Genomic DNA, 24,770 nt, shown 5'->3' with positions numbered 1-24,770 from the left:
ATGAAAAAGAATGATTGGAGGATAATTGATTGATGACAAAGAAAGTTTTATTTAGAAAAAGCTAATTGGAAGATAGAAATAGAATGATTGGAGAGAATTAAATAAAATATGTAATTAATCAATTAATTGAAATGATCAATTAAAATAGATGGAATAGTTAACTGAGATGACTGATTGAATGCTTTTTGGAAAAAAACAAAGTGGAAGATAGAAATAGAGATTGAAAAGATAATTGATGTAATTAATTAATTAATTGAATTAATTAATTTAGCATGTGCTTGCACTTTGACTTGGATTTTCAATTTAATCTCTGCATGAGATTTAATTCAAATATTGAATTTAGTTTAAATTCAATTTTGTTATTTGAATATAAATAGAACTTGGCTTTGATTTTCAATTTGATTTTTGAAATCATGCACATGTATTTGAAATTGGAAGAATATAAATTTGAATTAGAAGAATTAATGAAATTAATTAAATTAGAAGAAATAATGAAATTAGTAGAAATATGGAATTAAATAAAATTACAATTTGGGGATTTGGAAATGGAATTAGAAGAATTAATTAGTTAATTAAATAATTTAAAGAAACTATTCAATTATTTAGAAATTAAATTTAATTAAATAATAAAGATTATTTAAATTAAAGGATTAAAATCACAATTAGTTAAATAAATAATATTTAATTAATATTTCAAAAAAGGTTGAATGATTAATTGAATAGAGATAGAAACTGAAAAATGAATTTATTTAAATAATAAATATTATTTAAATTGAAAGACTAAAATCACAATTAATTAAATAATAAATATTTAATTAACATTTGAAAATGGTTTAAATGATTAAACGATGATAGAATTGAAAATAGAATAATTAGTAAGATGATGAGGAAATATGAATTTAGAAGAATAAGATTAATTAGCTTAATTAAATACTTAAAGAATTATTTAATCAATTAGAGGAATAATTAGTACATGATCAATGAGACATTTTTAGGTGTCTACAATATGTCCCATTGCCAACGAGCTTCGTTATCACGTATGGGCCAAGCCAGTTAAGTTCAAACTTACCTAGTCTTTCTCGCTCTACCAAATTTCTCCAATTCTCTTTCTGAACTAGGTCTCCAACCTCAAAGAACCAGGTTACCCTTACTCTTTTATTGTAGCTTCTTCTTAGTCTATTTCGATATCCTTGCAAGTGCTTAAGTGCACTTTGGCATTTTTCATCCAATAATTCTAACTCTTTTAGCCTGGCTACTCTATAATCCTCATCTAATATGATATGTTTCAAAGAGACTCTCAAGGATGGAAATTCTACCTCAATAGGCAAAATTGATCCATAGACCAAAGAGTAGGGATTATCTCATGTAGCTGTGCGGATGCCTATTATATAAGCCCAAAGTGCAATATTTAACTGAAGATGTCAATCTCATCTAGATTCATTAATGACTTTCTTAAGAATTTTGAGGATTGTTTTGTTTGTTGCCTTTGCTTGACCATTACTTTGAGGATAGTATGGAGTTGCGAACCAATGTTGAATATGAAATTTTTCACATAATTCTCGCACTTCCTAGTCCTTGAAAGGTTGCTCATTGTCTATTACTATGCTCATTGGGAGGCCATATCTCTAGATATAATTAAGTATCAACTTTGCTATTTGCTTTCCAGTGGTGTAAGTGAGAGGGATTGCTTCAACCCACTTTGTAAAATACTTCATTGTCAAAATAAATTTATGTCCATTGGAAGAAGTAGGGTTGATTTTTCCTCCTAGGTCAAGTCCCCATTATGAGAATGGCCATGGTGACATGATTGGTTGAATATCTTGTGTAGGTGCATGAATTAGATCTCCATGTAATTGGCATTGTCTACATTTTTGCACATATTTATATGTGTCTTTCTCTGTGGTAGGCCAATGATATCCAGTCCACAGTATTTTCTTTATCAATGTAGGTTTGTTGGAATGAGCACCACAAATTTCATCATGAACCTATTTTAAGGATAACTATGTTTCTTTGGAATTTAGACATCAAAGAAGTGTTCCATCTAAGCTCTTTCTATACAAAGTACCTGTGATGAGTACATGTCTTGATTCATTATGTATGAGAGTTTTGCATTGATTTTGAGAAAGATTAGGATACATGTATTGATCATGTAGGTATGCACATACATCATTGTACCAAGGTGATTCAAAGCCTACTATCATGCATACATATTTTGAAGGGAAAATCTCATATGCAAGTACCATCAATTGCTTGACCATAAATTCAAACTGAATTGCATTGCTTGGCATATCCAAGAGAGATCCTACAGTGGCCATTACATCTACTACTTTGTTTTGTAGTCTAGGAATTTTCTCAAATATAATATGATTGAACTATTATTTGAGGTCATCCACCATCTATCTATAAGGCATCGACTTGTCATCTTTGGTGGTATAGTGATCATTAACTTGATTGACTATGAGTCGTGAATCTCCATAGACATGTAAATCTGTTATTTTTCATTGTATAGTAGTGCAAAGTCCTATGATAAGGGCTTCATATTTAGCTATGTTATTAGTGCATGGGAAACTTATTCTATAGGATTTTGGAACTAAATCACCTTGAGGGGTGATAAAGAGAATTTTAGCACCTACTCAATGGTTGGTATAAGACCCATCAAAGTATAATTTCCATCATGTGGATGCTATTAGTGTGAATACAAACTCATTAGGAAAGTTTGTTAGTAAAGGGTGATTGTCTTGGGCAGGAGCTTCTACCATCGGATCTACTATAATCTATCCTTTGATGACTTTTCTATCAACATCCTCAATGTCAAACTTATTGAGTATCATGACCCACTTGGCTAATCTTCTTGTTAGTGCAAATTTTCTTAGGAGGTATTTCAGTGCATAAGCTTGCGATTAGTTGAACCTTTTGTCTTAGCATGTAATGTCTAAGCTTTTGAGATGCAAAAATTACTTCTAAGCAAGCTCTTTCTACGTGAGTATAATTCAATTCATATCCCATAAGTGTTCTTCTAATGTAATAGATATCTATTTCATTCCCTTGGTCATCATGTTGTGCCAAGAGTGCTCCCAAAGAAGAATTTGTTGTTGAGATGTACAATAGCAAAGGTTTGCCTAGTCTTGGTGGGACTAGGACCGATGTTGACAAAAGATAATCCTTCAGTGCCTAGAATGCTTCTTGACATTGATCTATCTATTTAGATATCACTCCTTTCTTCAAAAGATGTTGGAATGGTTGACACTTATTAGCTAGTTGCTTTTGAAAGGGATGGTACCAGGTAGAGTGGGTAAAATCTCACTTGGTCAAATAAAGATGAGTGAATTGGCATCGAAGTAATCTTTTGATAAAAATCAGCGAAGATCGACATTTCTGCTAAAAATAATGAATTTAATTCGGAGTTCATTAGGCCTATTCTATGAGTTAGGCCTAGAAGATAAACAAGATAGCAATCTTGTCCAACAGATGTAAAGTCAAACTCAACAAAAAGGTTTTTTCCCTGGCATCAATTCTCTAATTTTACTTTATTATAAACCATCTTTAGCACAATTGTAAGCTTCTCAATTGCTTGAGTGTGGATGGTGATGGCATTTCTAGAATAGCTTTTACTTTTGCAGGATCCACCTCAATACCTCTATTGGAAACAATGAAGCCTAAGAGTTTGTTGATTGTCACACCTTACACACACTCTTTTGGATTCACTCTAACTTTGTACTGTTCAAGTCTATCAAATATTCTAGCAAGAACATCAAGGTGGACATCCGTGGTTTTGGATTTTTCTAGCAAGTCATCAACATAGTCCTCCATGATATGATGTACCATGTCATGGAACAAAGTTGTCATAGCTCTTTGATAAGTGGTACCAGCATTCTTTAGGTCGAATGACATCACATTACAATAGTAAGTCTCTCATGGACAAGCGAATGTTGTTTTATGTTGGTCCTCTGGTGCAAAAGTTATTTTTTAATAACTAGAGAAACCATTCATGAGTGATAGCATTTAATTTCGAGTAGTTAAGTCTACAATCATGTCTATGTTTCGGAGCGGGAAGTCATCCTTAGAGAAAGCCTTGTTCAAGTCCCTGAAATCTTTGTAGATTCTGATGCCCCTATTGGATTTAGTCACTAGTACCAAGTTTGATACCCATTCTACATAATCTATTGGCTTTATGAAGCCCACATCTAACAACTTTTGTAACTCCACCTTTACTAGCAAAGAAATTTGTGGATGTATTTTATAAAGTTTTTGCTTATATGGTTTTACGCCTGGCAGCAATGGTAAATGATGTAGAATAAGTTTCAAATCAAACCATGGCATGTCAACATATGAACAAGCAAAATTTATTGGCCTCTATTTGAAGCTGGATAGATGTCTCCCTTTCCTTGAGTCTTAAGGATTGGGCCAAGTGTATCTTGCATACTGTTTCGACATCCTTAATGTTATCTTCTCCCATCTTCTCTACCAGCAATGTTAATCTTTCTTGATCAATTGGGAGATCATCCAATCTACCTTTATGTGTGTCTTCATCTTTTTAAGGGTCTTCATAAGTGGTGGATGAACTTGCCTCTCCAAAATATAAAGTTCTATCTAGGTCAATTGAAAAGACAACCTTGTGGTCTCCATATGGTGATCCTTCTCATGCATCCAGGAATTCTGCTATCACCTCATCATTTTTGAACGGGTCCAAGTGTGGTTGTTCTTATTGCCCCTAGTCTATCAAATGTGAATATATGAGACAAAGGTCTTTTCCTTCATCAAAATGAGGTGCTTCTAATATCATGCATTGTATGGTATCAAAATGGTGTCTCTAGGAATTGGGATCTATTGCGTTGTCTTCATAAATGATACCATTGCCAACAAATGGTTCATGGCCATAAGACCTATTCATTGCATAGGTGCTGCTGCTATGGAGAGACATCCATTCATATTCATGGTAATTAATTAATTTTTCAACATATGTGTATATGTCCAATCCTTCTTCATAAGGTTCTTCAATTTCCTTGATTGGAGGGAGTGAAGTTTCTACAACATTGATGATTAGTGGAATGTTTCTTTGACTTGTTGATCCTTCTTCTATTACCGATATCTTGGATGAGAGGTTCTAAGTCACTTGCTAGTGCTATATTAGTTTCCATTACCTCGTCGATATGAGATGAAGGTGTGAGTTCTACACTTAAATCTTTAGTAGGTGTTATGTTGGTTTTTGTTACCACATTTGCATGTGATGATGGTGTATGCACAATCATTGACAAGTTGTTTTGATTAGAAGATTTCGGATCAATAATTACTCTAGTTTGATTGGGTGTTGTTGGAGTAGGCATATTCAGTATAAGTGGGATGTCTTTCCTAAGTGTTGATCTTTGTGTCATATTTCCATGTCCCAGGCCTTGATTTCTTGTATTTTCTACTGATAATATTGGTTCTATGATTCCTTTACCTTGTGCTCCTGGGCCTATTGTACCATCGTAACCATGCCTTTGCAATATTTTGAAACCATTTGCATACTAATATAAGGGAATTTTGATCATGAGGTTGTCTTCCTCTTCTCTATATAGCCAATTATTCACGTATTCCTCCAAAGATTCCTCATTTAGCTCTCCCCATCTAACAAATGAACAAGAGTTTGAATACGTGATTATTTCTTTTCCTTTGTCTTGACTTGTTGGATTTGGTGGTACTCTCCCAAAGGACCAGGGAGATAAAGACAACTGCCTAATAGATAGTGTTCTAGAATAAGAATATTCTCCACACCCTTCATCTTTGATTTGTAGGGGTGGTGTAGTAGGTGTGCAAGATGATGATGTTTGTGTATCTATAGTTTTCAAGGATCCCATTTGTGAGCAAGTGGAGTTGTTTGATTGATACGAACTTGGTTATCAGTGCTTATTCTTAAGTAATTGCAATGTTGGAAAGGGTTTGGATCACCTTGTATTGCAGTCTCAATTGCGTTGTAGGGAAACTTAACACATTGATGAAAATTTGATGGCATGACCTACATGGCATGTATCCATGGGCGACCCAGTAGCATATTGTATCATAGGTCTCTATCCAATACTTGGAATATGACATTAGTAGTGACATGCCCTACTTGCATAGATAGAGTAACCACTCCTTTTGATGGGCGTTCCTCATCATCATATGCTTTAATATTTATTCTTTTGGTAGGATCAATGTGATGATGCGAATATCCCAATGCCTTAACTAGATTGAGAGTACATATATTTAGACCTGCTCTACCATCTATTAATACACTAAATATATGGTGACAACAGACTCCATCTATATGTGAATATCCCAATACCTTAACTAGATTGAGAGTGTTATTTGACATCTTGCTTTGTGAAGGCCACATGGGAAGTAGCACCCAGATTTCCAACCATGAATTGGAAACTATTCTCATCTATATTACAGGTGACAACAGACTCCTGAAGAGCGTTGTCTAGGATTTCTTTATGACTTGGAGACATACAAAGCAACTCAAAGAGTGATATTTGTGCTAGAGTCCTTTTCAATTATCAACAACATTGTAGTTCCCCGTTGATGGAAGAGGATTGAATGGGACTCCTTGCAATGTGACCTTTGACTGATGGGTAAAAATTGCACAATCTCGATTCCTTGAGTTGACAATAATTGTAGCCATTATCTCATCGCCTACACTAATAGTGTTTGTATAATTTGCAGTGTTATCTTGTGAGCTTGATCTTGAAGCCTTCTCTTTGTCATGTTTGACAAACAGGTCCTTGAAGATAGTATGATCCGTGTTGGTAGAGTTTTTATTATTATCCATAGTGATATCCCCTTGATGTATGAGGTTTTGAATCAAGTTTTTGATCTTATAGCAACTTGATGTGTTGTGGCCCTTGGTACGATCATATTCACGGAAGTCATTATCATTCCACCAAGTCAGTTTGAAAGGCCTTGGTTCATATGGCCTGACCTCAGGTAGAGTTATGACATTTATTTGTATCATCTTTTTGAGTGCTGACTCAATTGGTTCTCCAAGTGGCATATAGTTTCTTCTTGGTGCATTATCCCTTGGAGGTTTAGAATTACTAGGTTGTATTTCATTTGCATTTGTGGACGTTGCATTGTTGTCCAATGGTTGATTTCTATTTGGCACAAAAGAATTGAGTAGTCCTTGCAGTGAGACAATAAGTTGAGCTTTGTTCACCACGCGGGCATCTACAACACCGTCACTTGTCACATTTTTATTTTTTGACTAGAATTTTGACTTCTCATTGTTTGCATTACTAGTCGAACCACTTTCTTTATTGGTCTTCAAAATTCCTTGCTCAAGAAGAACTTTCTCACACTTTAATCCTTTCTTTGTAATTTGTTTGAAAGTGGTGAGACACTGCATCTGTAGCAGATATTTGGTATGGGGAACAATATTTTCTATGAAAAATATCCATTTGTTCTTCCTTTGGAATGTGACTAGGACATTTGTGGTAAAGAGATCTCCATCACTGCAGTAATGAAGAAAATATTTCACCTTCCCTTTGTTTGGAAACACATAAATCCATCAAGGTCATTGGATTATCTATGTTGTGAGAGAAGTTTTTTATGAACTTCTTAGCTAATTTTCCCCATGAGGTGATCTTTGGTGGTAAGTGTGAGAACCATTATAAGGCTGATCCACCAAGACTTTTAGGGAATAGCCACATCAAATGTGTGTCCTCATTATCTACCTCAATTAAAATTGTGAAGATTTCCCTGATGTGATCTTTGGGGTCACCTTTTCCTCTGTATTTATCAAATTTGGGAGTTTCAGAATGTGGGGTATAAGGTGGCATGTATAATGTCCTATCAAAGGGATAGGGATAGAGATCCTCCATGGTATAAATTTTATTCACATTCCTAGATTGCATGTTTGTCATTTGTTTCTAGAGGTTTTGGACTTGTTGAGCCAAGATTTCTGTCTGAGTCAAAGGTACACTTGTTGTATATGTTTTCCCCACAAAAGGATTAGTGTTTATGTACACTAGAGATTATTGGAACATTGACTGGTTATGAAGTTGTGTGTTATGAGCTCCACTAGGCACTATAAAGTAGGTGAACTATATGCTAACATTGGGTTGAATTGATCCATGTAGATTGGTGGAACCATGATTCAAGATTTGACCACTATAAGTAGATCCCATAAATATCGATACCATAGGTTGGGAAGTACTTATGGGAATTGCATTCTGAGTAGCACTTGTTTGATTTTGTGTTGAGGTACTTGTGACATTCGATGTGGACTGTGAAGTGACATGGGAACTTGTTTGAGATGTGATGTTTGTAGTTGAGGATATAGTGCCTGATTGTGAACTTTGAGTTGAAGCCATAGTGGCTTGAGTTGTTGTTGCTTGTGTATTTTGAGTTTTGTCGTGGGTAGAGCTTGAAGATGCAGTGTCTTCTTGTGAAGAGTTTGGTGTTTGATTTACACCTTGATTTAAAGTAACCCCTGGTGGCAAGATTGTTGTGATGTCAAAGTTTGAGGGTAACTTAGCTCCATTTTGTATTAGAAGGGAAAGATATCTATCCATGTCATAATTAAGTAGAGAATTTAGGGTTGTGAGAACTTGCGGGTCCTGTTGGGCAGCATCTAGTTCTTCTATCATTAAGTTGTGTTAGATTTCATCTATTAATAGTATGTTGTTCATGTTTGTTGTCAATTTTATACACTTGCAGGGTTGTGAAGTTGAATAGGTAGACAAATTCATGTTCTAGGTGGGGTTGAACAATGGATCACTGTTTGGGTCCATCTAGCTCTTAGCCTTTTGCAATCTTGTTATGGGCATTAAGAATCTCTATGATACTTGAGGAGTGCAATGAAAGATTTATATATAATGATGACTTCCTAAGGATATAAATGAAAGACTTTACTTGAGGAAAAACTATGTATGCAAACTAGAATGTTATGAGGATTCTTTATTGAGGATTTGGACAAGGAGGTTGTTTATGCAGTCTAAGCCTTTCAAGCCTTGGTTGTATGATTTCTTGTGTGGCTTCTCTCTCAATTTTGCAAGATTTCCTAATTTCATCATCTATGACAAATGTGACTCCTATATATTGGGGAGTGTTCCTTCTTAGCCTCCAAGCAAGATTATTAAGACCGTTAATGACTTCTTCTTGATCATCGTTTGGTCCTAGATTGGGTTGTACGAATGGGAAAAAAACCATCACTTGGTAACCCTATTTTGACATGTGCTATAACACCTATAATGAATATGAAACTAGTGGAAGATGAAACCTATTGACCAAGTAGTTGACACTTCTCAAAGATATTAATATTGGAGTTGAGAAAATACAACACCACAGGAGCCCAAATGATCTCTGCAAGCTGAAAACCCTATTACAAGGAGAAGCAAGGAAGCAAATCACAGAAGGAACAAAAACACAGGAAAAATATACTCCAAAAGATGAGAGCTCAATAATCTCCAAAAAATATAGTGTCAATATTAATCCTTCTTCATACAATGAAAAGAAAGAACTCAACCTTTAATAGGTCAAGAAACCCTAAAAGGGAAAACCCTAGGCTTGCACATAATAATTAATAAAAGAATTAATTATTATGCACCTAAAGTTAGCTTAAGTGTAAAAGAGATAAAGGGAACTTAAATAATTAAAAAAATATTGTTTAATTAATCAAGTAAATACCCGAATACTCTAACACCCCCCCTTAAGCTAGACTTAGGGAGAAGCTAAAACCTAGAACAGCTACTGAAAGCATGAAAGATGGGTCCTGGCAACAAGGCCTGATCAAGTACCCAAATACAATGAAATCTCTATGAATTGGAGAAATAAAGAAAACCACATGGGAACAAAACTCTACTCCAAAAAGAGATGGAAAAAAAACACCACTGAAGCATGAAGAACCTGCAAACTTTGTCAAAGAATAACTCCTAATCTGAAGAACCTCCACTAAAATGGAACATGACCAGGTAGAGAAGACTATGATTTGTATGTGCCCTCAAATGACACCACTTGAATCAGAAGGCAAACAAGGCAAACAATTGAAATCAAAGATACAGATGACATGAAAACACCAAAGCCTGAAGAGCTGATCAATCAAACCACGGAAGCATTAGAGCCAACAGGACAAACCTCCCCATAATGCTGAAGAGGGAGAGGGACAGGAACACTGAAAAAGACAGCTAAGAAGAATTGCATGATGAAGAACCAAGAACATCAAAGGTGCTGAGAAAAGTAATGGTGTCATGGAAGGAACACTCCCTTGACACACATCATGAGGTGAATGTCATGGAAGGAACACTCACTGAACAAAGGAAGATGGCAAACAAGGCAAACATCAACCCCCTCATGGCACTTTATCAATAGTGCATGTACAACAAGGCACAAGATGTGCATGATCCCAAGTAAACAATGCATGATGGCACTTTATCTCAGTTTGTTTGCATAAATACAAGCTACAATGATAAGAAGACTGGAAATAGAAACGTGAACCAAAATAGAGACATCATACTCAGAGAAGAGATCCCAAGACCTAAAACAACCACGATATCCACCAGAGTGCTGAAAAGAAAAAAATTGAATAAAATATGGATGGAGTAGAATCTGGAAATAAAATTTAGATGGCTAGAAATTACACAGCACACACTTTCCAAAAATATAAAATTTTCAAAAAACGGAGTTCGGATGCTCATTCTATGGTTCCTAGAGTGCAAAAACAAGACCTCACTTTGACTAGAAAAAACCATAATCAACTAGAAAAATTGGAAACAATTACCAACATGAAAAGGTCCAGCTCGGAACCAGCTTTCCGATGCCTATTTGTTTTTGAAAAAAAGACTCCGTATGCCCAAGATATGGCCAAAAAACCAAACCCCCCCTGAAAGACGCAAAAAAGGTAGTCCAGTGGCTAGGCGGTGCTCCGGTGGCCAGTGGGTGGTGCTCCAGTGGCTAGTGGGTGGTGTCCTGGCGGTGGTCCGGTGGCTGCAAGGAGCTCCGATGGTGGCAGGACTAGCAGACACGGCGGGCGGCGGGGGCTGGGAGCTGTAGCTGCGGCGGGCCCAGGCGAGCGGCGGCGGTGGCGGGCGAAGCCGCTGGGCAGTCGACAGTCACAGAGAGGAGGACGTAGGGAGGAGTTGCATCTAGGCATGGGTGGTGGTGCCAAGATGCCGACAGCAAGCGCAAGCGGCATAGGCGGTGAGGTCTGGGCCGCGCGGTGCAGAGGCAGTGGCGAGGGCCGCAGGGAGGCGGGGTCATCAAGAAGAAGCGGTTGGCGAGTGCAGGCGGTCGGCGGGAGCAGCAGAGCCACCAGAGGGGGATAGAAGGAAGCCATTGATGGCACCGTACCAACACTTGCAATAAGGCAGGGGCCCCACGGTACCCTGCGTACCGTGGGGGCCCCCCAAAAAAATTTTGAGATTTTTTTTTTTTTAAAACCTTGCACCCTTTTTTTTCTTTTGATTTTTTTTTGATGATTTTTTTTAAAAAAAATCAAAATCCGGCCTGCATGACGTAAAAAGGCAAAAAAAAAAATTTTGAATTTTTTCTCGATTTGCATGTCAGGGTCGTACGGCCTGGATCTAGAGAAAAAAAATACTCCTAGAGGCTCAGGAACCAAAATAGGTCAAATTTTATATGACTATAGGGGTTTTTGGGCCTTTTGAGCATGATGGTGAGGTTTGTTTAAGCCCAAAGTGCTCAGAAAAAAGGCCAATACCAAAGTACATAAAAAAAACTTCTGAAACCCCAAATCTGCTTCCAATACAAAAATTTCTCAAAACAAGAATAGGTAGCTGTAGATTTAAAGCTCTGATACCATATTGGAGTTGAGAAAATACAACACCACAGAATCCCAAATGATCTCTACAAGCTGAAAATCCTATTACAAGGAGAAGCAAGGAAGCAAATCACAGAAGGAACAAAAACACAGGAAAAATATGCTCCAAAAGATGAGAGCTCAATAATCTCCAAAAAATATATTGTCAATAATAATCCTTCTTCATACAATGAAAAGAAAGAACTAAACCTTTAATAGGTCAAGAAACCCTAAAAGAGAAAACCCTAGGCTTGCACATAATAATTAATAAAAGAATTAATTATTATGCAGCTAAAGTTAGCTTAAGTGTAAAAGAGATAAAGGGAACTTAAATAATTAAACAAATATTGTTTAATTAATCAAGTAAATACCTAAATACTCTAACAATTAAGAGTTGTTGTTGACATAGATTGGAACTTGGAAAAGTGATTCCCTATACTAGACTAATGAGCAAGGCAGCCAAGTTTGATATGATGATTGATTGAAATTTGAGGGTCTTTTGAACTTAATGACCTTTTGAGGGAAGGCTTGGACTTGATGTTGATGAGGACATAAATTATGAAAAGACTATTTGAAAGAGGTGAATGTGATACTAGGTGCGAAATGAAAAGACTAAATGACAAGCTTGGATTTGATACTAAGTGAAAAATGAAGACTATGCATGGACTATTTGAGGGATTATGCAATATAAGGGCTATTTGATGGACTTGTGCAAGGACAATGCAATATGAGGAATATGTATGGATTATTTGATGGACTATGAAACTTTATGAGGCTTTTGGACTTTGGACAAAGCTATGATCACAAAGGATTCGAATAAGATGTTCTTGTTTTGAATGTGAGGACCTTATTTGTAATTTTGTTGTTGAATGAGTTTGTTGTTTTGGTAATTTTGTTTGAGGATGAATATTCGTTTCCCAGAGTTTTTGAAAACACAGAATAAAGATTGCAAAGATAGTATGGCCAAATAAAATATTTTTTGACACACTCTGAAAATCAAAGTTACGTGAGGAAGGGCCTAGATTAGCCCAAGATTTGACTAACTCTTACTAGTCTAAAACATGAACGATTAATAGAGATACATTGAAAGAATTTGCAATCCTAGGCTAGAAAGTGGAAACCATTCGATGGGGCATCTACAACAGAATACCACAAAAAAGATAGATAGATAGATATTATGGTAGCATTGGCTCCCCCATCATGTCACTTACTTCTCAAGCATAATAGACTCTCTTACCCCGAAGATCCGAAGATCTTATAACCAGGGAATTCATGTCTCATCTTGAAGGGTACATGAGAGGTATCTATGGGGTAGGATCCGCACATCGTGAACCATCAAATGTAAGGATTTTTGGGATACTAAAATAGTTGGTTCGTGGTAAAGTTTTGAGGGATCCCAATTCAATGAAATATTCTCAAAGCAAGCCACTTAACACTTTAACTGAGCTTATCGGTGTAGAGAGGGCCTCCACATACATCAAATTCACTCAACACTTCAACCACCTAACAAATATATTTACATAGCAGCTCAAAAAACCCGCTCGAGATGGCATTGGGAGAGGCGATGATGCAGAGAGTCTTGGAGCTTGGTTCAATACACCTTCTTGAGTGACTTGTCCTACTCAACCCTTTAACCACTCAAGTCCTTCCTATGTCACTTAGTAGGGGTTATGATAATGAGACCTCCAAGGTCTAAACCTTCTTGACTTGCCTCCTACGTATAGCCAACGGTTTTTGGACAATCAACTCCACTCCTTGAGGTTGCCACCTCAAGCACTTACACTCTTCTTTAGGATCCAACCACTACTACAAGGATCTCAACACACAACCAACCCCAATGGGTTCCCAATGCATCTATCAAGTGTCTTTGAAGTATTTTGAGGCTTTAGGCTCACAAAATCCATCACTTTAGCTTCCTAACCTTTCTAGGTCTCTACCGGTTCCAAAATAGGACTAATTCCATTAGCCCCCCCTTGACAGTTTTAGGGTATTAGTTTGAAAAAGTCCCAAAAAAGGCTAAAAATAAGTCATGGATTAGAGTACCCTTTTGGAAGTTACAGAAAATAATGGAAAAGTACATCTGGGTTATTTGTACAAGTGGGGTTTCCAATGCTACACTATTTTGAAGGGTTTAGGCCTCACCGGGTGACTTGGCAAGATGGGAATAAAACTCTTCACCAATCAAATATCCTACCCCAAAAAATTTGGGAATCTTCAAGGGAACTCAGAGGGATTTCCATTCATGTGTCACTTGGTCCTACACCAATCCCCATGTGCTCATAAAACACACTTTTCTTGCTATCCTAACTCACCTACTCCCAACGGTGAGCCTAGGGCTTCATCGTTTCTCCTCCTCAAGGGCCTAAAAAACCACAAATGCTATCCTAAAGCTATGTATGGACCCTAACCTATCATTCTTAGTGAATTCAATAGGTCCCATCAAAGAATGCCTAGGTTAGAGCCATTATCTTGCTCTTAAACCCTACTTGCAAGAGTTTTGCACCCAGTTGCAAAGAATGGAAGAAATCTCTGCAACCTAGGATAATCAAACCTGTAAATCAACCTTAATCAAGACAAATACAATGAGCACTCAATAATTTCAATGATTTTACACCATCTTGTCTGTACTGGATGGTACAAGCAATGAAAACAAGTCAAAAACTATCAAAAACTGTCAAAAACCGATGGAAACAAGGTTGCTTGACAAACCAAAAACTTGCTCTTGCATTTCCAATCCTCCAACCTGTAAAATGAAGTGAATTTTATATTTTATTCCCCTGTTTCAATTGGTTCAACCAACTTTTAACTCGTATAACCAAAAATACAACTTTTGCAAGAAATTGCAAAATGTTGGTTAGCAACTTTTTACAACTTTTGGCTCTAGGATGCAATTTTGCATTCTAATGCATTTTAAGAATCTTGAAGGTCCTCAAACACCCTAAAAGACCTAAACACAACTCAATTGACCCCTAATACATGAATACAGTCATCTGGAGTTCTTTTCCCACGAACTACCTAAGCATCTCACTTCTCAAGTTGTCAACATTCTGAACACAATTGACTCAAACCAAAAACTTGGACAACTCAACCATGGCTCTATTGAGTCCTAAATGGTTGGTCCATTATTAAATCACAAAGATAACACACAAACTTGAATGAAAACAAAAACTTTCAACCTGGAGTGCTAGGTGCCCTGCACCATACTCCTCTAGGTCAAAGAACTCAAGTCCCTTGAGTTATAAGGTCTGCAATCTCCACTCCATGCTGAAGTATATCTACCTCTGACATCCACATGGCATCTAAATTAGGTAACCCTTTCCACTTGATGAGATAGTTCTTGTAGACTCCTTTCCTTGTCTTCTTTACTATCTTAGTATCCAAGATACTCTCTAACTCAACTGGTTGACTAGGTGGCAAATCCTTTATCCAATCTTCATGAACTGGTGTTGGCATGTCTATCTGACTTATTGGTGACTCTCTCTTGAATGTATAGAGATCACATACATTAAAAATAGGAGATATCCCTAGGGTAGGAGGAATTTCAACCTCAAATGCATTCTTCCCATATTTGTGCACCACCTTGAGAGGTCCAATTTTCTTCATCATAAGCTTGATAGGCTGCCCTTTTGGAAGTCTCTCCTTCCTAAGGTATGCTAACACTAAGTCTCCCACTTGAAACTGTACTTTCCTCCTTCTTTTATTAGCTTGAACCTTATACTGCTTGGATTTTTGTTGTGAGGACTGCCTTACCTTATCATGCACCTCTTTAATACCTTCTACAAAGTTCTCCCCTTGTGCACTCTTGGGTGCCATTAAACTAAGATATTTGAGCTCTAATATGCCCCTAGGATGGAATCCATGCACTATCTCAAAAGGAATTTTACCTATGCTACGATTTACTGAGTCATTATATGCATATTTTGTCTATCCAAGTAATTGATCCCAAGTCTGCCCATGTTGTTTGGTAACACATCTTAGCAAGTTACCCAATGATTGGTTGACTACCTCTATCTGACCATCTGATTGAGGATGATAGGCAGATGAAAAAGATAATTTGGTGCCCAACTTCCTCCAAAGTGTCCTCAAAAAGTGGATCAAAAACTTCACATCTCTATCACTAACAATGCTGATTGGAAGACCATGAATTCTAACTATCTCCTTGAAGTAGAGGCCTGAAATATAGGTGGCACCATTGGTTCTCTTGCAAGGTATGAAATGTGCCATTTTTTTGAACCTATCTACCACCACATACACACTATCAAATCCTCTTGGGGTCCTAGGCAAGCCTAACACAAAATCCATGCTCAAACACTCCCAAGGCCTCTAAAGTATGACCAAGGGTTTATATAGACCTGCATTACTTGAGGTTCCTTTTTCTCTTCGACAGATGGTACATTTCTCTACAAACCTTCTCACTTCTGATTGCAACTTGGGTGAATAATAAAACCTACCAACCTACTCCAAAGTCTTATCAATGCCAAAATGACCTCCTTGATGCTTCTCTTGAATAATATTTTGCTTGATGGAACATTGAGGTATGCAAAGAAGATGACCTTTGAACAAAAAACCCTCTTGTATCATGTATTCTGAATAAGAAACATGTGAGGTGTTAGAAAAATTAGAACAAACATTATATATCTGTGCAAAATCCTTATCATCCTTGTAGAGGTCTTTTAACTCACTCAAACCCACACTTTGCAATTATATCTTCTGCATAGTCATGACTCTCCTACTTAGTTCTTTAGCTATTTTTTTGGTTGTCCCTTTCTTGTGTTTGATAGTGAATGTATAGGATTGTAAGTACTCAACCCACTTTAGGTATCTTTGGTTCAAATTCTCTTGCCCATTGAGGAAACTAAGGGCATGGTTGTCAATGAAGACCACAAATTCTTTGGGCAGTAGGTAGTGCCACCATTTTTTCAATGCTTGAACCATTTCATACAACTCCATGTCATATGTGGAGTACCTTTGCTTAGATTTGTAGCATCGTAAATTGTACGCACTTGCTAGGGTGGTACAATTTCACACCTAGTTTAGCACCCGCCTTGGCGCATTTTGCATCTTGCATTGCATTTCCCCTTTAGCACTTAATTAATTAAATTAATTAGGTCTAAGGTTCTATTTTATCATCTCCCACATCATAAAGTTGGGCCCTTTCATTAAAGTGTGCCCTTTTCATTTTATTCCTCCTATACATCATTTAATCAAAAACCCTAATTAGGTCCTATTTCGAACTTGGGGGCTTGATTTTGGGGGTCAAAACATCTCGAAATCACCTGTAACTTCGGGATTCTCTCTAAAATCATCATATCCGACGGCCCTGAAAATTTGGTGAAAAGTTGTCGGGACCGTGGCGCCCGGTGCACATGGTCCCGGACATTTTTCCTGAAATTTTAGGAGCATGATCCAATCATAAAATAAAGCTTAACCCCAAGAAATTGGCGAGATATTCAATCTCTAAGTTGGCCAAAAGACAAATTTATGACCTAGGGTTTCATATATAAGAACTCTCTTTCTTCATTAGAAGGGATCCGAATTTTGGCTTTCAAGGACCTTCTATGCAGTGAAAGAGCAGATCTTTGAAGACTTCAACAACATTCAACATCCTTCTATCAAGCATTCATCAATTTCATCAATTTCATTCATTTAGGGCTTGGGAGACATTGAAGAACAATAGGAGATTACCGACTGAAGATTGGCTTGTACTCCTCCCTTGAGGGTTGGGTATGATTTCATGTTGTTTTCATGTCTTTGCATAAGCTTCAATATATCCTTTATTCATGCTTTAGATCACTTTGAATCTTGGTTTAGAGCATTTACATTATCATTTACAAGCAATTAGGGTTTACTTTCTAGGTTGCTCTAGTTTGCTTTCTTGCATTTAAGGACCTTGCACACACACTAGGTCTGCACACACAATATATTTTACAATACAACTTGGCTATTCGTGGAGGTGGAAATCACCGAAGCGGGGGTTTGACTAAGGCAAAACCCTATATAGCCGCCCAAACACCTTTTCAGATATAAGTGCAGGTTTCGGGACTCGGACGACGCCGCAAGTTGCAGATCCGGGAGAAGCAGACTGAGACCGACCTTCCCACCAAATTTCAGAGCAAAAGACCAGGACAGGGGCGTGGGGCGCCCTGGTCCTGCCAGGACAGGGGCGCTGGATGCCCTGGTCCCTGGGACAGGGGCGCTGGGCGTCCTGGTCCTCCTGACAGACAGCATTTTCAGCATTTTTGACAGCTTTTCCAAAGTGCAAAAACAACAGTTTCCGGAACAGTTTCAGGGGCAGAATCAGGACAGTGGCGCCCGCACCCCCGTCCTGAACATTTTCACTCAGATTTTAACTCCAGGTACGCATTTGTATTCTTGTCTTGTCCTTGTGTTTACAGCTTTCCATTATTTAAGTTCAATTCTGCAATCTTGTTATTAGTTTGTACTTGCATTTTGGGGTTAGGGATTGAACTTGCATCATTTCATCTTTCAATTGCAACAAGGGAATAGAAATCCTAATAGGTATCCCGTGGCTCTCTCTTCCACAAAAAGAAGTAGCCAATTGTGTGATACCTCTAGGCTCTTTCGTATTCCATAAGTGTGTGGTTGAAAGAGGGATTAGGGCATGTTTGCTTAGTGTCACTTTTTCCCCCACACAAGATTCATTTAACATTTTTTAGAAGAAAGCTATAGGATGTCCCTCTTGGCTTAAAACTGCCCCTATCACCTTGGGCTTGCATCACATTATATTGTAAACAACTAATTGAAATCAGGCAATCTAAGGGTTGGCAATGCTACTATCTTGGTTTTCAACATCTCAAACCCCTTATTGGCTTCCTCTGTCCACTTAAAGTGACACTTAATCCCTCCTTTAATGGTATTGAGAATAGGAGCACAAACATGGCTAATGTTTCTCACAAACTTCCTATAAAAATATGTCACTCCATGAAAGCTTCTAACTTCACTTATGCCCCTAGGGATAGGCCAATTAAGTATTGTTTCTACCTTACTTCGATCCATCTTTAAAAATCCATGAGAAATAACAAAACCAAGGTAAACAAGCTCTGTTTTCAAAAACTCACATTTTTCAATGTTAATCTTGAGTTGAGCCTCCTTCAACTTCTTCAAGACCATCTCCATATGATTGAGGTGTTCCTCCTTGGACCTTCTATAGATCAAAATTTCATCAAGATACACAATAACAAATCTACCAATAAACTCAACTAATATTTCATTCATGAGCCTTTGGAAGGTACTAGGTGCATTGGTGAGGCCAAATGGCATCACCAACCACTCATATAGGACTGCATTGGTCTTAAAGGTTGTCTTCCATTCATCTCAAGGTCTGATTCTGATCTCATGATAACTAGACTTCAAGTCCACCTTTGTAAGGTAGCTTGCACCTCCTAGATTGTCCAATAGGTACTCAAACCTTGGCATGGGAAACTGGTACCTTATAGTAATCTTGTTGATTTCTCTAGAGTCCATGCACATTGTTCATTTGCCTCCCTTTTTAGGCACTAACATATTAGGAACAACACATGGACTCAAACTCTTCTTGATAAACCCTTTGTCTAAGAGTTCTTGCACTTGTTTGGCAATCTCTTTATTTTGACTAGGTGTCATTTTATAGGCAGCTTTGTTTGGCAGATTGGCCCTTGGTATTAAGTCTATTTGATGATTCACATCTCTCATTGAAGGAAAATATTAGGCATTTCATCCTCTATCACTTTTGCATATTGTTTGAGTAGACCTTTCACCTCTTGAGGCACTTCACTCATTGGATTTGCCTTAGCTTCATCTCTAGTCTTCAACACTATAGCATGGCCTTGATTACCTTCTTACTTCAACACTTTGAGAAACTCTTTACCTCTCATCAGCATCACACTTGAGCCTATTTTCTTTTCTTCCTTTGGATCAGGTAGTGGATCCATTTGATTTCTTCCCATTCTTGGTGAAAAGGTAGTTGTTCTTTTCCCCACCATGAGTAGCTCTCACATCATATTGCCATGGATGGCCCAATAACAAATGACAAGCATCCATGGGCAATATGTCACATAATAATCTATCCTTATACTCACCAATTTCAAAATCCACCCATGCTTGTTCATCAACCAAGACATGTTGATCCCAGTTGAGCCATGATACCTTGTAAGGAGTGAGATGAGTCAATCTTTTCAGTTTGAGTGTGTCCGCCATTTCAACTGAGACAATATTCTTAGTAGAACCTGAATCTACAATCAATTTACAAATCTTCCCATGTGACCTACAAGTGGTCCTAAACAAACTTTTCCTTTCTGGTGGCTCTTGAGCTTGGGTTATCTTGAGCATTGTTCTCCTCATCATCAAGTTTTCTCCATCTGTCATTGGCCTTGCCTTGTTGATTGAAGAAATTACACTCTGAGTGTCCTCCTCGTGCAGCAATTGAGTTCTTCTTTCCCCCATGTATGAGCTTGTGGAGCTTGAGGCTTTTCCCAGACACTTACTCATGGTATGCCCAAATTGATTGCAGTGATAACACCTACCGATGAAGATTGTGTTTCCTCTACCTGAGATTCCAAACCTACCCCTAAAATTGCTCCTTCCTCTATAGAATCCTCTAAATGCCCCTCTCTGAGAGTCCCCACTTCCTTCTTGGCCTTGCTTCTCTTCATTTCTTGGTGATTGCTGCCCTCTACCAAATTTTCCTCTACCTCTGAAATTCTTACCTCCCCTATGTTTCTGATTTTCTCATTCCTCCTTTTGATCTTCTCTTCTTCCCTTAGGACCAATTGAAAACATTTATGGACAGTGTAAGGTGTGAGGACACTTATCTCATCTTGAATATTCTCTCTAAGGCCATTCATGTACCAAGCCAACTTCTCCACTTCATTCTCATGCTTCTAGCCCTCAAACTGAGTTTATATAATTCCTCAGTGTATGCATTGACATCTAACTCCCTTTGTTTCAAATTTTATAGTCTCTTATGGATTTGAACTTCATAATCTCTTGGTAGGAATTGTGCCTTAAGTCTTATCTCCATACTCTCCCATGAAGTTATCTTCTTTTTGCCTTCTTGTATCCTTTCTTCTTGCATCATATTCCACCAAACCAATGTCGATCCTCTCAATCTTGATTTGGCCACATTGACTCTTTTCTCTTCAGCTACCTCTTTGTAATCAAAGTGATTATTGAGAGACTCTATCCAATCTAGCAACTCTTCTCCATTGAGGTTTCCTCCATAGGTAGGTAATCCATCTAGGTTGTCTTTAGAAATGGATTTTACTGCATCCAAGAATAGTTTTTGGTCTTGAGGCATGGCTACTACTGTTGGTTCCTCCCCATCTTCCACTTCTTCATCGGTCTCATTGCCCCATTCTATCTTAACCTTCCCCTTCTCCTTCGTAACCTCTCTGGTTCCTCTACTTCCTTCTGCATCCTTCTATCATCTCTGCCACCATCTGTCGGATGGCTTCTGGAGTCATTTCCTTTGGAGGCATTGAACTTGCTTCTAATTCTTCACAATCTAACATACATCAAATCTTTCAAAGAATGGCTCTGATACCACTCTGATGCAAAGAGTCCTGGAGCTTGGTTCAATACAACTACTTGAGTGACTTGTCCTACTCAACCTTTCAACTACTCAAGTCCTTCTTATGGAACTTAGTAGGGGTTATGATAATGAGACCTCCAAGGTTTGAACCTTCTTGACTTGCCTCCTAGGTATATCCAATGGTTTCTGGACAATCAACTCCACTCCTTGAGGTTGCCACCTCAAGTACTCACACTCTTCTTCAAGCTGCAACCACTCCTACAAGGATCTCAACACACAACCACCCCCAATGGGTTCAAAATACATCTATGAGGTGTCTTTGAAGTATTTCAACTCACAAAACCCATCGCTTTAGCTTCCTAACCTTTCTAGGTCTCTACCGGTTCCAAAATAGGCCTAATTGTATTAGCCCTCCCTTGGCGGTTTGATGGGATGGGGTTTGGGATAGACTTGCCTAGTCTATGCTCTTGGATCCTTTCCTTGGTTCACCAGGTGTTCTAACCACCCCTAGGGTCTCTAGGACTTCTTCTGCTTGTGGAATCTCCTGACCTTGCCCAATCCACCCACCAACAACTTGAAAAACTACTCCTAAGGTCTCACCTACTCATGAGTTTCAAGGAACCCTTACTTAGGCTAATAAGGGCTTGGCTTGTTCCACACCTTCCTAGGTCTTAGAAAGGATAGGTCAGGTCTAATACATGGTTTTTCCACCCATTCATGTGCCCCCAAGAGGTTTCAAGCTTTCAACCCCTTACCGATTTCACTATTTTGTGTTTTGCCTACAACATAAGGTTACAAGGATTGTGACCAATTAGGCCTCCTATCCGGTCCTTTAGGGCTCCCTCTTAAAAATGATGCACTTTCTTGTGAAAATTCCTGAAAGACTTGCTATTAATTTGGCAAGGACTCAAGGATTTTCTAGGTTTTAGGCCTCCAAGTGTCCGTACACTGCCTTAGGTGGATTTTAACGTTTTTAATGGTTTTTAAGAGGGTTTTTAGGCCTGCCAGGGTCACAGTGTAGGTTTGGTGCTCTTGCCACCTTTTCTAGATTGGTGGAAGCTCCTCCTTCACACCAATGATGCTTCACTCACCCCTCTACAACTCCTCCAAAGGGTGCCTCCTCCTCTGACCTTCCTTGCTCTCCAAGACCTCTGCAACTTAACCCTTCCTAGCCGAGCACTGTCCAGTCTCGCCTAGGACTAGGTCTTTAAATGGCCTCCTTGCATTTTCAAGGACCCTACTTGCATTGAATTATAGTACAGGGTATGTACTCTCATTCCCCATGGTTTCATGGTGATTCCACAATGGGGAATGGAGTTATGAGCCCATTAACACAAACTAGCCCAAAACTGGACAATGAGAAGGCAATGTACAAAATATTTACAAACACACCTCACTTACAAATCAAAAACTAATCTAAATTCTCACAATAAAAGTAAATACACCATACAAGACACTCCACATAGTTTTGCATGAAAATCAATCCATTAACAATCTTCCTTTACTCCATTTGTGCCGACTGGCAACAAAAATTGCAGTCACAGTCAAGTCACTTTGCTTGGGCCATACAATATCTGACATCCAACCCCTTCTCTTATGGTTTTCAACTACTTATACTACCCTTTCCTCAGTTTGTGTGCCCATATTAGGGTTGTCCACATTAAATAAAATATTTTGACCTCATGGTGGAAAAGTTGCTTAACAACTTTGAAAAGTTGTCGTGCAACTTTTGAGCAACTTTCTCAATGTTGCTTTTCTTGACTCCTAGACCCATATTGGGCTAACCTAAGGACACCACCATGCTAAGAAGGACCCCTAGGCACCTCAAAGGCACACATACCCTCTATTTCCAAAAAAAACTCAACTTTGACTCATGACCCTAGGACCTCAACTAGGACCCTAACTAGGACCAGATGAGCACATGGCTCTTTATTTTATATACAATGGCTTCATAAAGAAGCAAGAACACAATCAAAAACAAATGGTGGGAGCCCTTTGAAGGGTGCTCCTGCACCATGGTATCAGGGTCTTAGTTTGCAAAAGCCCCAAACAAGGATAAAAATAAATCATGGATTTGAGTACCCTTTCGGAAGTTACAAAAAATATGAGAAACGTGCGTCTGGGTTATCCGTACAAGTGGGGTTTCCAATGTTACACTATTTTGAAGGGTTTAGGCCTTAGTGGGTGACTTGGCAAGATGGGACTAAAACTCTTCACCAGTCAGATCTATTGCTCCAAAAAATTTGGTAATCTACAAGGAAACTTAGAGGGATTTCCATTCATGTGTCACTTGGTCCTGCACCAATCCCCATGTGCTCATAAAACACACTTTTCTTGCTATCCTAACTCACCTACTCCCAGCAGTGAGCCTAGGGCTTCATTGTTTCTCCTCCTCAAGGACCTAAAAACCACAAATCCTATCATAAATCTATGTACATACCCTAACCTAGCATTCTTAATGATTTCAATAAGTTCCATCAAAGAATGCCTAGGTTAGAGCCATTTTCTTGCTCTTAAACCCTACTTGCAAGGGTTTTGCACCTAGTTGCAAAGAATGGAAGAAATCTCTACAACCTAGGACAATAAAACCTGCAAATCAACCTTAATGAAGACAACTACAATGAGCACTCAATAATTTCAATGATTTTACACCATCTTGTCCATACTGGACTGTACAACCAATGAAAACAAGTCAAAAACTGTCAAAAACCAATGGAAACAAGGTTGCTTGACAAACCAAAAACTTTCTCTTGAATTTCCAATCCTCCAACCCATACAATGAGGTAAATTTTGGATTTTATGCCCCTGTTTCAGTCGACTCAACCAAATTTTAATGCATATAACCAAAAATGCAACTTTTGCAAGAAATTGCGAAATGTTACTCAACAACTTTTTACAACTTTTGGCTCTAGGATGCAATTTTGCATTCTAATGCATTTTAAGATTCCTAAAGGTCCTCAAACACCCTATAATACCTAAACAAAACTCAATTGACACCTAATACATGAATACATTCATATGGAGTTCTTTTCCCATGAAGTACCTAAGCATCTCACTTCTCAGGCTGTCATCCACCTAAACACAATGGACTCAAACCAAAACTTGGACAACTCAACCATGGCTCTAATGAGTCCTAAATGGTTGGTCCATTATTACATCACAAAGATAACACACAAACTTGAAGGAAAACAAAAACTGTCAACTTGGAGTGCTAGGTGCCCTCCACCATACTCCCCTGGGTCAAACAACTCAAGTCCCTTGAGTTATAAGGTCTGCAATCTCCACTCCATGCTGAAGTATATCTACCTCTGACATCCACATGGCATCTAAATCAGGTGATCCTTTCCATTTGACAATAAAATGCTTGTAGACTCCTTTCCTTGTCTTCTTTACTATCTTGGTATCCAAGATACTCTCTAACTCAACTGGTTGACTAGGTGGCAAATCCTTTATCCAATCTTCATGAAC

The sequence above is a fragment of the Cryptomeria japonica genome, chromosome 10, assembly GCF_030272615.1.
Source record: "Cryptomeria japonica chromosome 10, Sugi_1.0, whole genome shotgun sequence".
In the NCBI taxonomy this organism is placed as follows: Eukaryota; Viridiplantae; Streptophyta; class Pinopsida; order Cupressales; family Cupressaceae; genus Cryptomeria; species Cryptomeria japonica.
This window is presented reverse-complemented; position numbering follows the sequence as displayed.